The sequence below is a fragment of the Sceloporus occidentalis genome, unplaced genomic scaffold, assembly GCF_023333645.1.
Source record: "Sceloporus occidentalis isolate IW3139 unplaced genomic scaffold, rSceOcc1.0.p SCAF_6, whole genome shotgun sequence".
Taxonomy (NCBI): Eukaryota; Metazoa; Chordata; class Lepidosauria; order Squamata; family Phrynosomatidae; genus Sceloporus; species Sceloporus occidentalis.
In genome coordinates, this window is record NW_028316986.1 from 22,537,588 (window position 1) to 22,558,195 (window position 20,608).

The window sequence follows — 20,608 nt, forward strand, 5'->3', positions numbered from 1 at the left end:
TGACTTGGAGGACTCTCATTCACAGAGTGAGGACTCTCACCTCTCTCGACAGCAGTTAACAATCTAATGCAGGTTAAATCTTATCTGCATGGGACAGTTATGGCCCTAATCTACAGACCCATGACTTGCAGATCTTGAGACATGAAATTATGACTGGATTATAGTGTGACGTATTATCATTATTAGTTACAAAATGTCTCTTTCCAAGCTTTTCCTCTTAATCACCCAGGCTGTTTTCAGATAAATAGAGTTGTCTCATTTATGTATGCTGTACACAACTGACATCATCATTACAAAAATAATGTTAAGTAAGAAAAGTGAGATTTTAAATTTGACTGAAACATACAAGCAAAAGTTTCAGGTTTGTTGCATACTGGGAATTCCTATATGAGGGTAACAGGATCTGAGAGGCAATGAATGAGTCAATGGGATTCCTGCTGCAAGTCAGTCAGCAACTTAAAAAAACACAACCCTCTTAAATCTATTAAAAGAACAAAGAGCAGGCGAGGAAAGAAATGATCAGATTTCACAGACCTGGGCACCACAGCATAGCTGCAACATTACCAAAAACTTTAGAAAACAGAATTAGAGGCCAGTAGTAAAATGGGGTTCTGTGACTCTGGAGCCCAAAGAATAGATTAAGATGTGGTTAGGTAAAGGTTCATATTTCATGTTAACTATATTAGGTCAAAGACCCTCTTTCTTTCTTGGAGCTTACTCCCAGTATTTATTGTGCTGGCTTGAGTCATACAAAAGGAAGTCAAGGATAATGGATAAATAGACTGGAATCATTTGTTTGCTGCTGAGGGGAACGGGTGGTAGTCATCTCTTATAATTATGGCTGTCAACGGATTAAATCAATCTTACTTAAATAATTGTATAACTTTCAGTTGATTAAATAATCAATTCAAATTTCCTTATGAGTCATAACAAGCATTTTTTATCCAAAAGCATAATTCTGTTGTTGTTAAGACGATGGATGTGTGTGTAGGAATGGGAATAATCATAGAAAAGACTTTTTCTCTTGGTGTGTGAGTAGAGGAGGCAGATAGCACTTGCTTCTAAAATGGCACTTGCTACCTGCAGTTTTTGCACTGAAAATTAGACAGTTTAAAATACTGTTGAACAAATAGTTGTTCAATGTTTTATAAGTGATTATAAACCAAAGAAATATTGCAGTCTTACTTTTAATGTTCTACTCCCAACATATGGACAAGGTTATCTTTGGGCTATGCTGAAAACCCCCTTTTTTCATTTCAATAGAACCCTTAATCCACATTTACCTTTCCAAACCTTACAGCTCTACCAGTTTTAATAACAGCCAAGAACTGCTCTCTTTCCTTATCCCATATGAATCTTACCTGGCACCTAACTCTTGCCTGCAATATTTTTTTTGGGTGAGTTTCAACAGAACTAAAGCAGCAAATGCTTTGATGCTTTCTACAGCTGTAGTTCCGTACCTTCTAGCTTGGTGAAATGGCTCACTGGTTTTTACTGTCTTTGCTTTGCTTTTCTACAGAAGCAGTAGAAGATGAACAGAATAGCTGGCCAGGGAGCACCTAATCTTACTTCCTGGGGGTTCCCCCCCCCCTTTCATGTGCAAACCCAGAGTTCTCACCACCTGCTCATTCCCTTAAAAGATGTAGGCACTGAGAACAAACTAACAACCTATCTACAACAAAAACAATGGTGCCATTACTCAGGAAATTGTCACACAATGCAAGATTAATGCATGGGGAGGATTACTATTGATATCATAACGAAGGAGTCCTACATCATATTTGTAAACCCTTTTGCTTAGGTAACTTGTGGAATTTACTGTTACATCAAAATCAATTCATTTGAGCTGTGCACTGGAGAAGAGCGCTGAGAATACTGTGAACAGTCAAAAAGACAACAACAAACAAACAAACTAACAGGTCATTGAATAGATCAAGCCTGAATTCTCCCTGGAAATCAAGATGATTAAATTGAGGCTGTCATATTTTGGCCACATCATGAGAAGGCATAACTCTTTACAAAAGACAATAATGCTAGGGAGGGTAGAATGTAGAAAGAGAGGAAGACTGCACACCAGATGGCTAGATTCAGGGAGGTCACAGGCCTGAATATACACAGTGTTGGGGAAAACAGTGATAGCTCAAAAAAAAAAAAAGTGACAACACTTTGCTTTCTACCCACCATGTAGCTTCCCACCACTGTGTGAATGCTATGATGAGCCCTATGTTTCAGGTCCAGGCTATTTAGAAGACTGTATCTCCCTGTATAAGCCAGTCAAGGCTCTGAGATCATCAGGAGAGGACTTCTGGTGGCTGCCCCTAGACCATTGATAGCAAACCTTTTAGAGACCGAGTGCCCCAACTGCAAGCCAAACCCCACTTATTTATTGCAAAGTGCTGCATCCCTCTGGCTTTCTAGTAACAAATTCTGGTGAACTCTGTGCTGAGGCGACAGCGCGCATGCCCATAGAGGGGGCTCTGAGTGCTACCTCTGATATGCATGCCATAGGTTTGCCTCAAGACAGCCTCAGTTTACAGTCTCTTTAAAACAGATAGTTTTAAAGACAAGGCTATGGAGTGCTCTATTGTTGCAACTGAACTGTTTTTAAAAACTTTTTATCTTTTAAATTGCATTTTATTATTTTACCGAATGCACATTTTTACTGTAAATAATTTAATTCTATGTTAATGCTTTCTTTTTGTATGTTTTTAATTGTATTGTTCTTTTAAATTGTGACCCACTTTGGGTCCCAATTTTGGGGGGAAAGTGGGGTATAAGTAAGTATAATAAATAGTAATAATAACAGCACAACATTGGATTATGACTCTGAAGGCCAGGTTTGATTCCCAGCTCGGCTATGAAACCCACTGGGTGACCCTGAGCAAATCACATGCTCTCAGCCTCAGGAGAAGGCAATGGCAAACCTCCTCTGAACAAATCTTGTCAAGAAAACCCCATGGTAAGTTCACCTTTGGGTCACCCTAAGTTGGAAATGACTTGAAAGCACACAACAACAAAAACAAAGGTAGAGGGTAGTAGGGGGAGAAAAGTAAGACTGCACTTTAGGTAAATTAAGGAAGCCACTGAGCAGAGCTTTTGAGAAAAGGGTGACCTGAAGATCTCTCCTTCACAGAATCTCCATAAATCTAAGTTGACCTGACGGCAATTTAGAGTGCCTCCCTTCATCCCTACATAGCTTCTATTAACTTCCCCACCTGTTAATTTTGCAATAATTTTTTTTTAAAAAGAGCTATAGATTTGAAACAGGCTGGGTGGGATGCAGGAACAGCTTCTCTTGCAAGATTCACTATGTGGTATTGAACAATGTCTCTCCACCTCAATTATTTTCTTGTAAAATAGTCTAATAATAGCCTTCCAACAGGAAGTTGAACATAGATAATATAAAGGATTTTATTTGAGTCCCTGTCTCTGCTACACACTCACTCTGAGGCCTTCAGAAAATTTATCCAGCCTTATTTTCTCCATCTGTAGACAGAGCGATCAATTGGAGGATGACAGGAAAGTTTTGTAACACCATCATTAGGAATTCTAGTTTTGGGAACTCTCAAGATCCAGTCAAGAGCCAAATGCAAACAGATGTCTAAATTACCTTCAAGGGTGCTTTCAAACTGACCAGATTTTTCATGCTGCACATAATCTTAAAACATTTAAAGGAAACCAAGGGGGATGGTGGGGGAGAAGATGCCAGGTTTTTAACTGACCAGTGACTTTAGTAATGTCAGATGTGCAGATATTAGTAGGTGAAAATGGTTATCTCCATGCTACCAAAAGCTTCAGCTTCTGATTTCAGCAGGCTAAGCTTTTGTTACAAGCACAGGAACAAGACAGTCCATTTTTTCCTTTGGCAACCTGTATCATGTGTTTTCTAATTCAACACTGTGATATTTTGCTTTCTGAATGAAAACCTATTACATTTTAACATTCAGAAAGTTTTAATTTTTTAATTTAATTTTATTTATAGCAGCAGCAAGAAAACAAAAAACTTACATCTGGTAGTGAGAGAAGTACAAGGTTTCAGACAAAACTACCTTTTCCCCTAAGCACTCCAAAAGCAAAGAAGATAATTAATTTATTACGATTTTGACCTGTAACAGCTGCTACATTCCCTCCCCCCCCCCGAAAAAAAAATAACTCACTATGAAGTAAAGGTATAAGCTTTCAAAACAAATCTTTCTTCTGTTGAATTCTAAAGCCTCCACACTTGCAGTGGTATCATTTATTTGCAGTTTAGGCTTTTTCATCCCCATATCAAACTTAAAGAAAGAAAGAAAGAGAAATGTTTAATACGATTTACAGAAATATTTGCAGATTCCCCTTAAATATCACTTTCACCCACTCAGCCTTACCTTGCAGACACCTCCACAACCACCCAAAAATGTGTTATATATTTGCATCACAAAGCCTCTTGTTCCAGTCATCCATGAACTGGCCACAATAGAATTTAGTAATAACATTTACATTTCTATGTTCCTGTGTTCTGTTATTACTACTGTGATCACTCATTTGTTATAATAATAGCAATAGCATGTACATTTCTATACCATTTCTCAGTGAACTCAGCAATCTGTAAGTGTTTTACAATCTGTAAGCCAACTGTCCCCAACAGGCTGGGTACACATTTTACTCACCTACGAAAGGATGGAAGGCTGAGTCAACCTTGGAGCCCTGGGATCAAATTCACAACCTTGTGGCTGCAGTACCAGAATTTAACTACTGCACCAGGGCACAAGACCTTGACAGACAGTACTCAAAAAGGCATCATGTGTCAAGGCATCAAGACAGTGCTATACAGTGGACCCTTGATATCCTTGAAGGTTTGGTTCCAGAAATTCCCATGGATACCAAAATCCGTGGATGCTCAAGTCCCACTGAATACAGTGGGGTTCTAAAATCACGTCCCTTATATAAAATGTCAAAATCGCGGCTTGCTTTTTGAATTTTATATTTCTTGGAATATTTTCAAGCCAAGGATGCTTGAATCCATGGATAAAAAATCTGTGGCTGTTGAGGGTTGACTGTATTTCCTTATGTAAGCCAGTGTGAGCTTTAACATCTGGAGTGGAGGGATTGCTCTCAGTTCCACCACCTTTGCAAATATGTTTGGAAAAGACTCAGGGAGAGCCTTCTCTGTGACTACTTCCAGAACATGGAACTCCCTTTTCAAGAGGTCTGGCTGGCCAGCAGGTGAAGAGATTTTCATTCAGGCAGGAGTTTTAATTATAGGGTAGTAATAGCTTATAAACTGATCAGTATCTTATAAACTGATTTGCTGTATTTTTCATCTTTTACTGGAAATTATGTTCTAAATATATTTTTATGCTAATTTATTAGGTTAATCTTTTAAAATTAATGTAAGATACCTTGAATCAAATCTTGGGAGAAAGGCAGGATGTTAATCCAACAAAATATATATACATATATATATATATATATATATAGAGAGAGAGAGAGAGAGAGAGCGCAAGCTACATCACTAGTCGGACCCCTCAGTATTCTCTCCTTGGCCTAGTGTTGTTTACAATCTTTATAAATGACTCAGATGATGGAACAGAAATCATGCTTATCAAATCTGCAGATGGCACCAAATTAGGAGGATTAGCTAGTATCCCAGAGGACATGAGTACAATTTAAAATGACCTTGAAAGACTGGAGAACTGCACCAAAACTAACAGAATGAATTTCAACAGAGAAAAATGTAAGGTACAGCATCTAGACAAGAAAATTTAAATGCACAAATATAGGATGGCTGACACCTGGCTTGAAAGCTGTACATGTGAAAAGGGTCTAGGAGTCTTAGTATACTACAAGCTAAGCACATGAGTCAATAGTGTAATGCAGCCAAAAAAGCCAATGCAATTCTGGGTTGTATCAGCAGATGTATAGTGTCCAGATCAAGTGAAGTAGTACTCACACTCTATTCTGCTTTGGTCAGACCTCATTTGGAATACAGTGTCCATAGTTCAAGAAGGAAATCAACAAGCTAGAATGTGACCAGAGAAAAACAACCAAGGTTATCAAAGATCTGTAAACCAAGCCTTATGAGGAATGACTGAAGGAGCAGGGTATAGTTAGACTGGAGAAGAGAAGACTGAGAGATGATATGATAGCTATCTTTAAATAACTGAAGGAATATCATGTAGAAGAGGGAGCCTGCTTGTTTTGGGCTGCTCTTGATAACAAAACACGAACCAGAAAAAGAGGTTCCACCTAAACATTAGGAAGCATTTCCTGACGTCACGTGTTGCTTGGGTCTCGAATTGCTGTCTGTACTCTGCTGGAATTCTCTTCAGATAGAACAGCATATAAATATTTTGATAAAGAAATAATAAATAAATATTGGTAGCAACTTGGGCTGGTATTCAGTGTTGCAATCTATTATGGATTTTAAACTATAGTCCAAAACATACAGGCCAAATCAGGCGTTTTCCGGCTGATTTGGGGGTGTGGTGTGTACATGACACATGTCCCCAAAGTGGCTGGAAGCTGCTCCAAGGCCACACTAAAGAGAGTAAAGCCAAACTTTTAAGACATGGAAATAATACATTCCTGCTGGCATCTGTCTTGGGACTGCAGTGGCAACCCACTGCGATTGCCACAGTCCCAGCCCAACCATGGCTGGAGCAGCCATGTGCCTTGGCCCTTAGAGTTATGGATCCATAACATATCTATTTTGAGTAAGACTACATAGTTTCACATAAACCTATGTAAATGCCACCGCTGCCTACCCAGCTGCCTTATTGAGTGAAGGAGGTCCATTCAGTTTCTGAGGCGCAAGGAGGATGGCAGTTCCAACCCTCTCCTACCAGCAAGCAAGGCTCGAACAATCAGAAGCTGGAGTCCTGTTTCAGGTCCTTGGCACAGCCTTGTTCACTGGCAAGAGGGGGGTGGAAATGTCATCCTCCTTGTGCCCCAATTGGAGGCTGAACAGACCTCCTTAACTCAGTATAGCAGATTGCAGGGGGTTGAACTGGAAGACCCTTGTGGTCTCTTCCAAATCTATGCACTGAACTCTTTTAAGATTCCCCACCAAAATTATCTATCCTGAAAGCCTGTATAAAAACATAGCTTAACAAACTTAACATTCGCCCAGGTTTGGAAAATAATAATAATAATAATAATAATAATTTTGTTTGTTTTTCCCGCCTCTCCCTGCGAATTGAGGCGAGAATACAGCAAAGAATAAAAACCACAATACAATACAAAATTATCTAAAAATGCAGTCCGTAAAACAACAACAATATTACTACCAATCACTAAAACGGCCAAATCATCGTCAATTTTCCATGCTATCAAGTCAGAGTGGAATGTTCATATATATGTGAAACACACATATACCCACACACGCTGAAATCACAGATTGTCAAACTGTACCACCACTTCAGTGTGGGAGGAGCAATCTGGCTTCAGCAAACCAGATGGCAAAGTGATAAGCCAGGCTGAACAAAGAATAATAAAACCACAGGTTACAGTGTTAATGTGCTATGTTCAATTACATTCTTTTATGTTAGATGGAACAATGGTGAAAACATTCTGCCTGCCATAGTACAGCTCTGAGTGCCAGGAAGAAAACTTAGCTGCCAAAACATTTACCCAAATTTTTCACTGTGCTGTTAAGATGAGAACTGCAGCTTGACAAGGAAAACATATACAAGTGAAGGTGAAAACATTACATGCAGTGTCACAAGCAAATCAAAACATTTTTTTCTTTTTTAAAAAATAAGTCTTTTTAGTCATTAACAGTTGCAAGCCATCCAGCTTTCATATCTCCTGGGCAATCTGACAGTAATGGAAAGGGCTCCCTCCAGAAAGAGCCTATATTGCATGATCTCAGCATAAATATCAGAGATTGTGAAATTTAAGAACATCCTCCCTGTGGAAACCTAAAGAGTATATATTTTCTTAAAGCATGTGAATAAAAACAAAATAGGATGCACCCACAGAAGCAGGCAGATAAACTGAGAAATTATTAGTGGGTGTGAAATATTATTTCATGACAAGGTCCTGTTTTAATAAGGCCAGTACAGAGCAGCCATAAATTACAGATTTCTAAGTTTCTATTTCAATCCAAGTCTCAGTATTCTTTGAATGTCCTAGACTTTCAGGGACTTTTGATACTGAATATTACATCAGGAACAAGAAATATTTTATTTATTTATTTATTTATTTATATCCCGCTCTTTTCCCAGGACTGGGACTCAGAGCGGCTTCACAGCAATTAAAAAACAAACAAACAAAAAGTACAATTAAAACATTTTAAAAATAAATAGATAAATGACATGCATTAAACAGAATGATTAAACTAGTCCAACATTCCTGCCTGTTCTTATAGTGATTCCTTAAATGCCTGTTTGAACAGGTAGGTCTACACCTGCCGTCGGAAAGGCATCAAGGAGGGAGCCGTTCCTATCTCCCTGGGCAGGGAGTTCCAGAGTCTAGGGGCAGCCGCTGAGAAGGCCCTCTCTCGTGTCCCCACCAAACGTGTTTGTGAAGGTGTTGGGATGGAGAGAAGGGCTTCTCCAGAGGATCTCAGAGTCCGGGCAGGTTCATACCAGGAGAAACGGTCTGCCAAATAATGTGGACCTGAGCCATGTAGGGCTTTGTAGGATATAACCAGTACCTTGAATTGTGCCTGGGAACGAACTGGCAGCCAATGAAGCTGTTTCAACAGGGGAGTTGTATGGGCTCTGTAATCGGCGCCTGTTAACAGCCTGGCAGCAGCTCTTTGAACCAGTTGAATTTTCCGAACACTTTTCCAAGGCAATCCTATGTAGAGCCCATTACAGTAGTCCAAACGGGATGTAACCAAGGCATGTACCACTGTGGCCAGACCTGGCTTCTCAAGGAATGGGCGCAGTTGGCGCACAAGTTTTAAATGTGCGAAAGCACTCCTGGTCACAGCAGAGACTTGGGCCTCCAAGTTTAAAGCCGAGTCCAAGATTACCCCCAAACTGCAAACCTGTGTCTTCAGGGGGAGTGTGACCCCATCTAACACAGGCTGGATCCCTATTCCCTGATCTGCCTTCCGACTGACCAGGAGCGCCTCTGTCTTGTCTGGATTAAGTTTCAACTTGTTTGCTCGCATCCAGTCCATTACTGAAGACAGGCACTGGTTTAGAACCAGGACTGCTTCCTTGGATTGAGGTGGGAAGGAGTAGTAGAGTTGAGTGTCATCTACATATTGATGACATCGCACCCCAAAATTCCGGACAACCTCTCCCAGTGTATATGTTAAACAGCATAGGGGACAACACAGAACCTTGAGGGACCCCACATGTCAATGACCAAGGGGTCGAACAGGAGTCCCCCAGTACCACCTTCTGAGTTCGCCCCTCCAGGAAGGAATGGAGCCACTGTAGAACAGTACCTCCAAGCCCCATCCCAGAGAGGCGGTCTAGAAGGATACCATGATCGATGGTATAAAAAGCTGCTGTGAGGTCCAGAAGAACCAACAGGGACACACTCCCTCTGTCCAGTTCCCTGCGTAGGTCATCCACCAAGGCGATCAAGGCTGTCTCTGTTCCATAGCCAGGTCTGAAACCAGATTGAAATGGATCTAGATAATCCGTTTCATCCAGAAACCCCTGGAGTTGGGAAGCCACCACATGTTCCAGAACCTTGCCCAGAAATGGTAGGTTAGACACTGGCCGATAGTTATTCATTATTGTGGGATCCAATGATGACTTTTTTTAACAGAGGCCTCACAACAGCCTCCTTTAGGCTGGATGGAATTCTGCCTTGTTGTAGGGAGGCATCGATTACTTCCTTTACCCACTCAGTCAGTCCCCCTCTGGCCTGTTTAATAAGCCAAGAAGAACAAGGGTCCAAGACACATCTGGTGGCTCTTATCTTTCCAAGGATTCTGTCCACATCATCAGGCTGCACAAGTTGAAAAGTATCCATTAACACTGGACCGGTAGGAGCCAAGGTAACATCCACTGACATTGTATTAATTGTAGCATCCAATTTGGACCGAATCTGAGTGATTTTATCTGCAAAATGCTGAGCAAATTCTTCACAGCGAGCCACTGAGTGGTCTGCATTTTCTACTTGAGGGTGAGTGTGTAAAAGACCCTTGACCACTAGGAACAGCTCTGCTGACCGGCTCCTTGCAGATGCAATGCTGGTAGCAAAAAATAATTTCTTTGCTGCCCACATTGCCAAAGAGTATGCTTTCAAATAGGATCTAGCCCTATTTGAATATGAATTGAGTGGCACACATTCAATATTTTCACGCATTTGGCAACATGAAAGCAAGGGCTTGTCCTCCTCTGCTGTGGTGGCAGTGTGAACAGTTCACATCTCTAACCTGGGAGAAATGTATGATATTCTGAAAGGTTTGGGGGAAAACAGATTTAAAACAAAAACCAAACAAACACAAGGTTGGATTTTGTTTGTTTGTTTAAACTAAAAAAAATTTTTTTGCATAGGACTACAGCAATATAGGACTAAATCATAAAATTAAGTAGCAAAATGGAGTTCAGATGTTATGACCACTAGCTTAAATAACTTCTCTTTTTTTTAAGTGCTCTTTTAAAGCGAGTTTTGGTTGAACTTATGTTAACTGAAGTATTTTTTTTCTGGAAAAAATTGATTAAAAAAGAAGGAACTGCCACTGGATAGTGGTCTATCAATGAACAACTGCTAATAAGCTATTAAGGTCAAAATGTTTAAGTTCAAAAAGTAATTGTTACTGCAGTAAGAAGGTTGGAAAATTGTAATAATAGCCAAACTTTTTTTTTTAAAAAATTTTTAAACAGAGGTGGTGTGTATGTGTGTGTGTTTTAGAAAATGTCATTTGGTTTAAACCAAGGTTTAAGCCAGCCTGGTTTAAACCAGCCAACCTTGTATTCTGACCAGAACACCAAACTGCCAGTTTCATACTCCCACAATGCAATGCCATATTAACGCCCCCTTAATTTGGTCTATATTTTAAAATATTGGTGCTAAAACAAGAAGTATGGGTCTCATGTGGTGTTATTCACTCATGTCAGTTTCAGACTCCCACAAGGCAATGCCATATTAATGCATGGAACTGCAATGTGGGAAATTAAAATTGCAGCAGATGTGCATCCTGCTGAATGGTCCATATGCTCATAGCAGTCCTGCTGTTAGGATACCTGTATCAACACTGTGGCTGTCATGCTGCCTGCTCACTTATCTGCCCAACAGAGGCAACCCAGCAGCTGCAACTGCAGAAAGCCCGATGGACCAAACCCTGCTGCTGTTTTAATTCCCCTCATAGGCAATGAAATGGGAGTGCTAGCAAGTCCAGCCATGTGAGACTGGATGGTGACCACTTAAGACAAGAAAAGAAAGACATAGGGAGAGGACAAAAATGTGGATACAGCCTTCTTGCCATAAATCAATCCCTGTTTTTTAAAAACATGACCTTCTTTGTTTATTTACAGCAGATTGCATGCTCAGTATAAATAGACAAAAGTTTCTAACTCAGGAATAAATTATTTTAGCAAACCCAGACATATCTGATGCCAACAATTTGCTGACAAAGTGTCTTTAGCTGAGCAATGTATTTATTTTGCCAGGTCCATGGATTCTTAATCCACAGATTCAATTTTGAAAATATTACTAAAATATATAAATTAAAGCAAACCTGATTTTGCTCTTTTATATAAGGGACACCATTTCACTACACCACTATATTTAACGGGACTTGAGCATCCACGGATTTTGGTTTCCGGTGGGTGGGGTCCTGGAATCAACCCCCAGCGGATACAAGGGTCCACTGTATTTATATCCCACACTTCAGCCAAAAAGGCTCACAGAATGGCTTTGTTGTGTGGCTCCAAGCCATTTTCAATTTATGGCAACCCTAAAGCAAGCCTATCTCGGGCTTTTTTGGGCAAGATTTGTTCAGAAGGGGGTTGTGTTCACCTTCCTCTGAGAATGAGAAAGTGTGCCTTTGGATGGATTTTTTTTAATGTTTTTTTTTAAGTATTAAGGAGTTTGTTCAGGAACTTGCAATTCTAAACTGTTTTTGGTATTCCAAAATGCATGAGTTTACATAGGAAACTTATATAAAATGCTTAGAGCTCTTCAGAGGAAAAGCAGGGTATAAATTTAATCAAAAAAGTTGATTTGCAAGCTCACTATTTGAGAATTTCTGATGTTAGGCACTAAAAACAAACCTTTTGTGTGAGTGATAGTATTTTGTGAGGGTATAGTCATATCAAGTATTTGTATTTTGTGACATCATCACTCTCAAAGGGCCATTCTGAGTGGAGATTTATCATTTTTCAGTTTCAAAATATGATGTTCATTCTCAGTTGAGTGTTTCAAATTCACTCAGTTCTATAGATAATTTTGCATTTTTAATGTCTCAAAAACTAGGACTTCTTGCCACTCTCTTCAATAAAGCTACTTGTTCTTTTACTGCTAAAATGTCCTGTCATGACATTTAAATAAAACACAAATCGCACTCCAGGAAAATACATCTTCTAAGTGAATGTGTGACTTCTGGCCATATACTGGGTGTTGAGTACATCAGAGGAGTAGAAATAAAGGAAATGTATTGTCTCGTCCTGTATATTCAGTTTATTCAGTTAATTTCAGGAAAGCAAATTCAGGATAGCCTTCCTCTGCCTGCTGCCCTCCAGATATGCATGGCTACAATGACGATCATCCCTAGACAGCATTCCCAATACTGTACACCTGGAGGGCACCGGAAAGGGGGATACTTATACTATTATATGTAGTACAATGGGCTCTTCCCATCCACAGGGATTTGGTTTTGCCACCTCCCCCAGCAAATGGGAAAAAACATGGGATCTCAAGCCCGTATTAGTCAATGGTCAGTGACCATGGACATGCACCAACATTGGCTAACATAGGGCAGGGAGGTCCATGGGAGCTCCAACCCATGGATGGCTAGCCCACCAGGAAATTAAATTTAAAGTTTTTTTTCACCAAGTTGCCTTGATGTAAATCATTTCATTCTGTTTTAAAGTGCTCCCCCTTTTTAAAGAAATCTGGCAGAACCTACATTCTAGCATACATTGGGTCACTATAACACCTACTGTAGTTTCCTGTTATACTGCAGTGTTTCCAAAAACTATCAGTCAGAACAATCAGGGGACGCATTTTCTGTTTGACAAAGGCAGATTTAATCTCTTCCTATCACCAATAAGGTAATTTTAAAGAGCATGTCACTTACTTGTTTTAAATCAGAAAGCCGACACACTACAGTGACTACAGATAGGCAACTGCATAACAGTCTTCCTCTATTTAGGTCGTCAAGAGTTCACCAATATTCACATGACCGAGAAAAAAAACCTCATCTTATGACTGTTCATACTACGGACCCAGTTTCATTTACTGTATTCTACCACCATTTGAAAACACAAGGAAATTCCAACAGAAGAGAGGGGGGAGTACGAAGCGATGAGGAGTAACAGCTTATTAACTAACACCTTTCAAATTCTGCTTACAATGACAGTGCTGGTGTTTTTTTAATACTCTCTGTAGACATTGAGGCTGTAGAGTCACAAAATTATTCCTGGGTCACTGATTTACAAGCGGATCACATCAAAAAACTCCTCAAGAAAGTACTTTGTCCCTCTTATCTAATAGCCATCCACAGACTGCTGCAAACCAACTCTCTTGCCCAGTGAGTCATTCAAAAAGTCTGCAATATCCTACTAATAACATACTGAAATAGCGTGATCTAGCAAACTGTAGATATGTATGATTTCCTGAGCATAGGCTCCAGCAGGTGGAAATCAGGAGCAGCTGTTCAGTCCCCACACATAGGACTACCACACTTCCAAAAAACATGGGAGCATAGCAATATGCTCCCATCAATATTGCACAATAACGCTAAGATTTTCACATGTCACATGACATCACGGTTATCACACAATTATCCAGTGAATAGAGGCATTTTAGCACTGCTTTTTATTCATGGGAATGCCTCTTTATTCAAGGCATAATCATGTGATAACTGCGATGTCGTGAGACATCGCATGAAAATCTTAACGTTATTGCGTAATATTGACAAGACCATATCACTATGCTCTGGTCTTCTTTGGTAGTGTGATAAAGTCCATACAGTGAGAGTTGGGAAATTTTCCTTTTCTAAAAAAGGGATTTTTTTAAAAAATACAGATCCAAGAATTGCTCCAGCCAGTATAGGAACGATAGTCCAAAAAAGTAAAGTTTCCATGCTCTGCCTGGAACTATGTGCTCAAAGTAAAAGTGTGGTAAAACAGTAGCTTAGGAAGGTTGGGATCAGTCAGAAGGATTTTGGGAATCACAAGTCAGAATGTTGTTGAACAGAATTACTATAGGAATTCTATTAACAAATAGAATGTTCCAACACCTACTTACTAACAAAGGAAACAAATGCATAAATTTTCAGAACAAAGCCTGTGTTGAATTCTTGGAGGTCTGATTAATGGAAATTGGGGAAGAAGAGAGTGGTCCACCCCCTGAAAAAAAACTTATTTTAGAAACTGCATGAGGGGAACGAGAGGTGATTCATTATGAAATCAAGGAGGGATAATGGGTGTGTCTCCACACTGGAGGTGAACTTCAAACCTCACAGTAACTGATGCACAGACAACATGGGTCCAAAACACACTGTAGAAATAACCAATTTTGAGACCATTTTAACTGCCCTGACTCAATACTAAGTAATTCTAGGAACTGTAGTTTCGGGAGACATTTACCTTTCTCTGTCAGAGAGCTCTGGTGCCACAATAAACTACAATTCTCAAAATTCCCTAGAGCCAGGGCAGTTAAAGTAATCTCAAACTGGATTATTTCTTCAGTGTGTTTTGGACCATGGTCACATGGGCCTCTGATTTAGCCATAATATTGTCAATTGGTCAGCAGCACTACTCAAATCTTGTAAAATATTCCATTATGCTAAGAACCCCATTATGCAGATCCTATTTTACCTTTTTTTAAAAGTTCATTATAATTCTACATGTTATGAAGTGCAATAATGAGGGTTGCTTCCTGCCGCTCTACATCTGCAGCAGTCATGGACACACCCAGGTGTAGCAAAGCTTCTCTTATTGGCCATCTGCAGGAACTACAAGCATCTCCAAACAGGGACACATCACGAAAACTGTCAATGGGATCAGAGATTGCACTGCAAAGCAACACCGATGTTCAGGGTGACCAGAAAGGAGGAATTTAAAAAGGTCCTCCATTTGGAGCATGACTGAGAAACATTAATTTATATTTAGATGAGTGTTTTTATCTTTTGTTTGGTCAGGTCCTCCATTTTTCTTGAATATTCTACATTGTATGGTGCCTTGTCCTCCTTTGCAATTTGGATATCTGGTTACTCTGCTCATGATTCCATCCTGAATGTTGCAGCAACCAGAAACCACTGCCTCAATGCAGTTCAGCTGGTTGCACTGTAGTGTTCTTGTGTGCAATTGAGACTGAAGTTTAAGCAATCCATTTAGTTGGCTTTTATTAATTAATTTGCTTGTATAATTAGCATAATTAAATGGCTGAGAGGTTTTGGTATTCTAATAAAGTGATATCTGACATTTCAGTTACCAACATACATTCTACATATACCCATCTGCCACCAGAGCTTTAAATTGCTTTCTGGGGACTGCAACTCTCAGATCTCTGCCCACCCCCCACCCCCCCAGCTAACATTGCTAAGGGTCATGTTGGTTGGAGGATTCTGAATATTATAGTTCAAAAGGTCATTCTCCTAAACTGTTTTTTCTCAAGTTAAATGCTCAACCCTACTTGGCAGTACATTAGCATGCATTCAGTGTAAAACAAACCTGTAGAACAATGTCATTGGATTCAGCAGCCTGATACCCACTGCTTCAGACTGTTAGAATTGAATGCTAAATCATTCAAGTGTTAAGTTTTAACAAAGTGTCATGGAGAGTCAATCCAAGAGCACAGCAGCAAACTACTCAAATCACCTTCTTGCATATAATGAAATAATAGGAAAATTACTGAACCAGGATTGCCACCTCTGCACTGTCTGTTTAACAGGGGACCTCTGGATTGGTGGTAAAGTGCTTTAAAGTGGGCTATGCAAATAGGTTTTGGAGGTTTGCTTTGTTGGTTGTTGCTATTTAAAAAGGAACCCCTTTAGAACCAAGTACATGCAGTAACTATAGTTGAATGTGTACCAATCCCAGCACTTAGTCCCAGGAGAAGGAAACCAGCAGTTCTCTGCATGATTTGACCTCTGAGTGTTCAATCTGTCTGCAACATACCTGATTTGTCTGGTAGCCATTCTCAGCTTAATAAAAGCTCAAAACCAACACTGACCACTTTAAAAGGTGAGACATTAACAAGATTATCAAGATTTTTCTTAATAGAATATCATCCTGCATATTCTAGGGAACTCTGAACCATTCCTCTGACTGCTAAGCAGAGTCAGTAAAACTTAAGAAATCAGCAAATATATAAACAGTGCAATCTACAAAAAGAGGACAAAAATAGAAGGAATACACTTACCATTCAGCAGCTTTTCTTTCTTTCTTTCCTTCCTTCCTTCTTTCATCTTGTTTGAAAGGAGATGTCCACAGGATTAAAAACTGTGGCATATAAATGGAAAACAATTTGTTTAAAGATGGGTTTCAAAGAAGTGCTAGCTGCAAAGGCATAATCTCACTTATTTCCCTCCATTAAAAAAAAAATCATAAAATGATTAAGAGGGGAGAAAAAAATACACACACAACTTAGCCTTCATGCTCACTGTAACCAGATTACTCATGCTGACTCACCAACCACCACTTCCTCTTCTCACATTCTCTAAATATTTCAGAGTATGACTAGTCAATTTCTCAGGACCTCTGTAAGTCAATTTCTTCCAGGAAAGAGCCATTGTATTCCCACACTGTAGGAGGGAAATGCTTTTTCTGCATAGATTAAATGAAGACATCCTGTTGCCCCTTCTGCTCCATCTGAAGGAAGCAACTGCACCCTGCGAAGAATGATGTATATTCAAAGGTGTGATTCCCCATTCTGTTTCTTACTCTTTTTCAGAGTCAGGAATTACTGACACTGCTCAGTAATGACTGGAACAGACATACACTAGGGTAACTGAGGGTACGGCTACCATAAGTACTTTATTTGACATTGTGCAAGAAGGTATCCAGGAGGTTGTTGCACAATGGATGGTTATCGCATGATACTAGGTATAGCTGTACCTGTGCAGCTTGCGGTGTTGCATGCCCTCAAGTTGTTTCCAAACCCAATAGGTACTGACTGGCCATTTGCCTGGCTTTATATTCCATGTGGGTGTTGTATGCCCTCAAGCTGTTTCTGACTTATAGCAACTGTAAGGCTAACCTATAATGGGATTTTCAGGCAAAATTTGATTTAAAAGGGTTTGTCATTGCCTTCCTTTGAGGCTGAGAGAGATCGATTTGTCAAGGTTACTTCACAGCTGAGCAGGGATTAAAACCCTGATCTCCAAAGTCCTAGTCCAAGACTCAGACCACTACACCATGTTGGCTCTAAGGCTTTACATTCCACTGGCATTAAATAGGATCTATATTTATACATAGCCACCACTTATACACTCATCTGATTTATCAAAATTTAAAAAAAAACATTCAAACAACAATTACAAACAGGTGAGCATAACAAAATGGACTGATTTTATGGAAGGGCTGGGAAATATACAACTCTCTAACTGTGTGTAACCTTCAACTCCCAGCAGGTTTAGTCAGCACAGTCAGGGATGCTGGGAGTTGTTGTAACACAATAACATCCGGAAAGCTGTGCTTTGCCCACCCCTGTTATATAAGAAAGGTGTGTATATTCTATAATTCCATATAAGCACTGGCAGCAGAAATCAGCTTCTGAACACAGTCTACTTTCATTTTGATTTTTTTGATTTTCTATTTCCTTTATGATTGCAAGGGCCTGACTGAAAATTTATTAGCAATGGTTACCACAGGTACATTGCCTACATGTCCTATGTTAGAGAAGGCATTCCTATATCTGGCCTCAGAGGATAATCCTTTATGTAAAAGTATGCTGTGGCTGCTTCCACACTGCAGAATTAATGCAGTTTGACACTGCTCTAACTGTCATGGTGCCGTCCTATGGAATCCTGGGATTTTGAGTTTGTTGTGGTACCAGAGGTCTCTGAAAAAGTAGGCTAAATATCTCACAAAACTGCAAATTCCAGAATTCCATAGTATGGAACCATGACAGTTAAACTGTAAATGCAGTCTAGTGTGAAGGGATCACTGGTGGATTGGGTTGTCCCTTGGCATCAGCTGTAGAGGAAGACTAGATAGAACCTGGTGGACTGGCAGACTCTGGGGAAGCCAGCGAGAGAAGCTGTGAATCAGGGGGCAAGAAGGAGGAGCTGAAGGCAGGGCTGGGGGAAAAGGGCATAAAACATGAGGGTGAGGAGGCTAAGGAGGGAGGATGCAGAAGCGGAGGCAGGGAAAAGGTGGACGCATGAAGGGCAAGGACAGAAGAGGTCCGGTGGACAAGGGACAGTTGGTTGGCGGCTTTGGTCAAGCGAGGCAGTAGGTCTCAGACTGGAAGCTAGGATTAGAAGGGCTGAGTGATAGTGGTAGAGGGGTTCCTAGGCAAGTATCCTCAGGCCAACACAGCCCTGCGTGATGCTGACCTCTGTTTGTCCTTTTGGACCCCAGCCCATTGTATTGGAACAGGGGTAGGCAAGCTTTTTGAGCCGGGGGCCGGGTTGCTGTCCCTCAGACAACTGGGGGGCCGAAGCCAAAAATTAAATAATTAAATATTTTAAAAAAAAAATTTAATTAAATAAATAAACCGGGACCAATGTAGGACAAAATTTTCAAATGGAGGACATTTTTTTTAAAAAATAAATGGAGGACATTGCTGATTTTAAAAAAATGTTAATATAAATGCATGTTTTGGAAGCTTCTATAGACAATTGCCCCCCTTGCCTGCCTCCTCCTGATAGGCCAAAGGTCCCATGCCCTCACGCGAGAGGCCAAAGGCTCCGGCGGCAATCAGCAGCAGGACTGGGCGGGGGCCGGTCCCAAGGCCTTGCCGGGCCGCATCCGGCCCACGGGCCGCAGGTTGCCTACACCTGTATTGGAACCTTAGAGGCCACTGTTGGCCCATGAGGGAAGCCTCGATAGGTGGAGGAGAGTTAGGGGACAAGTAGGGATGGTGGGCAGAAAAGAGAAAGCCTTTCTTCTTGTTTGGTTACCTCCCTCCCAAAAACTGGTGGAGACTATGGCGTAACAGCCACCAGGAGTTGGAACGTTGTGTTAATGGAATGAAGTGAAACTGCCATACCGAGGTTTAGGAGTTATCAGTCTATCCAAGTCTGATTTAAAGATAAAGACCTTTAAGAGGTCTGCTACATAGGAGTGTTTTTATTGCTATGTTTTTAATTGTTTTAAATCTTCTATTATAAAGTTTTATAAATGTTTCTATCTGTGAACCGCCTTGGGTCCCTTTGTGAAAGAAAGGTGGCACAAAAATGAAATAAATATATAAGGGAGGAGAGTAGTGATCATGGTTGGCCATTAAAAGTGAGGCAGGCATGGAGCACCTCCACTGGTGGCCTGGGTACAGTGTTCACCAAAATAGTGAGATGTACTACATTTCTGTTTAAATTAATCATTTAGGTGAGCTCATGTAGATATACATGTTAACATATGCAATTTTATACTAATCTTGGCCCTTTTATTTTATGAGTTAACTGAAGTGTACCTAGACCTGCTCACCTTCATACCTGGTACCTTCCCCATCACCACCACCAAGTTTTTATCTCAGGAATCTCACCAGTAGCATCTCAGAGCTCTCCCACAATTCCGCACCATTTTCAACATCTCAGCAACCTTAGGAAAACATTTCAGCAACCTTATGAAACCTAATTTCTTTTTCTGCCTTTTTTCTTGCCTCAGATAACTGTTCCCTATTCTCTACTCCTTTCATTTCCCAATAAGATATGGCAGCCCTCCCCCCTCCTTCCCCCCCTTCTTTTGTTCACTTCTGGGCATTTTGCTTCTGTTTGGAATTTTGACTGGAAACTGGAACTGCAATTTAGACAACAACCAAACCACTCTGATAAAAGTTAAGGTGCCTAGTACAATGTCTTGAGTTATGTCACAGAATGCCAAACAGACAATCTTTTTTATAGTTATATATTTCAGCTTTTTGGTAATAAGTCAGTGGCCACTGTCAATGAAAGCCTAGAAAGAAGAACTACTAGGCAAGAATTTCAGTAGTTACATAATCTCCAATAATCTGCAATTCCCTGTAACCAGCAAAATCAGATAAATAGTGCAAGTTACATATACCGTATATACTCGACTATAAGTCGACCTCGTGTATAAGTTGAGGGCAGGTTTTGGGGGCAAAATTGTGGATTTTGATATAACCCTTGGATAAGTCGAGGGTAAAACTTAGGGACATGCCACAAAAGATCTAAATGATGAGGCAAAGGAAAACAATGCCAAAGAACCTACAAACTTCTGGTAGACATAATGGTTTTGGCTCAAACTAAAGGATGGATGGAAGAGAGAGCAGAGAGAGGTCAGTGCTTCCAAGACAGATACATTGTTCTCGCGCCAAGCATGGGCTTGCCATCTGCAGTTTGAGTTTCTGCGGATGGCAAGCGCCG

The 20,608-nt window shown here is 40.3% G+C and overlaps 1 long non-coding RNA gene across 3 annotated transcripts in view; it reads right to left on the reverse strand.

The window, feature by feature from the left end:
- The window catches only part of LOC149310492 (uncharacterized), a 262,852-nt gene that overhangs the window by 230,699 nt on the left and 11,545 nt on the right, over positions 1 to 20,608 (reverse strand). For all 3 annotated transcript variants that reach the window (XR_016281673.1, XR_016281672.1, XR_016281674.1), the window contains exon 2: positions 16,483 to 16,562. This is a non-coding gene — a long non-coding RNA (uncharacterized LOC149310492). The remainder of the gene's footprint in view (positions 1 to 16,482; positions 16,563 to 20,608) is intronic.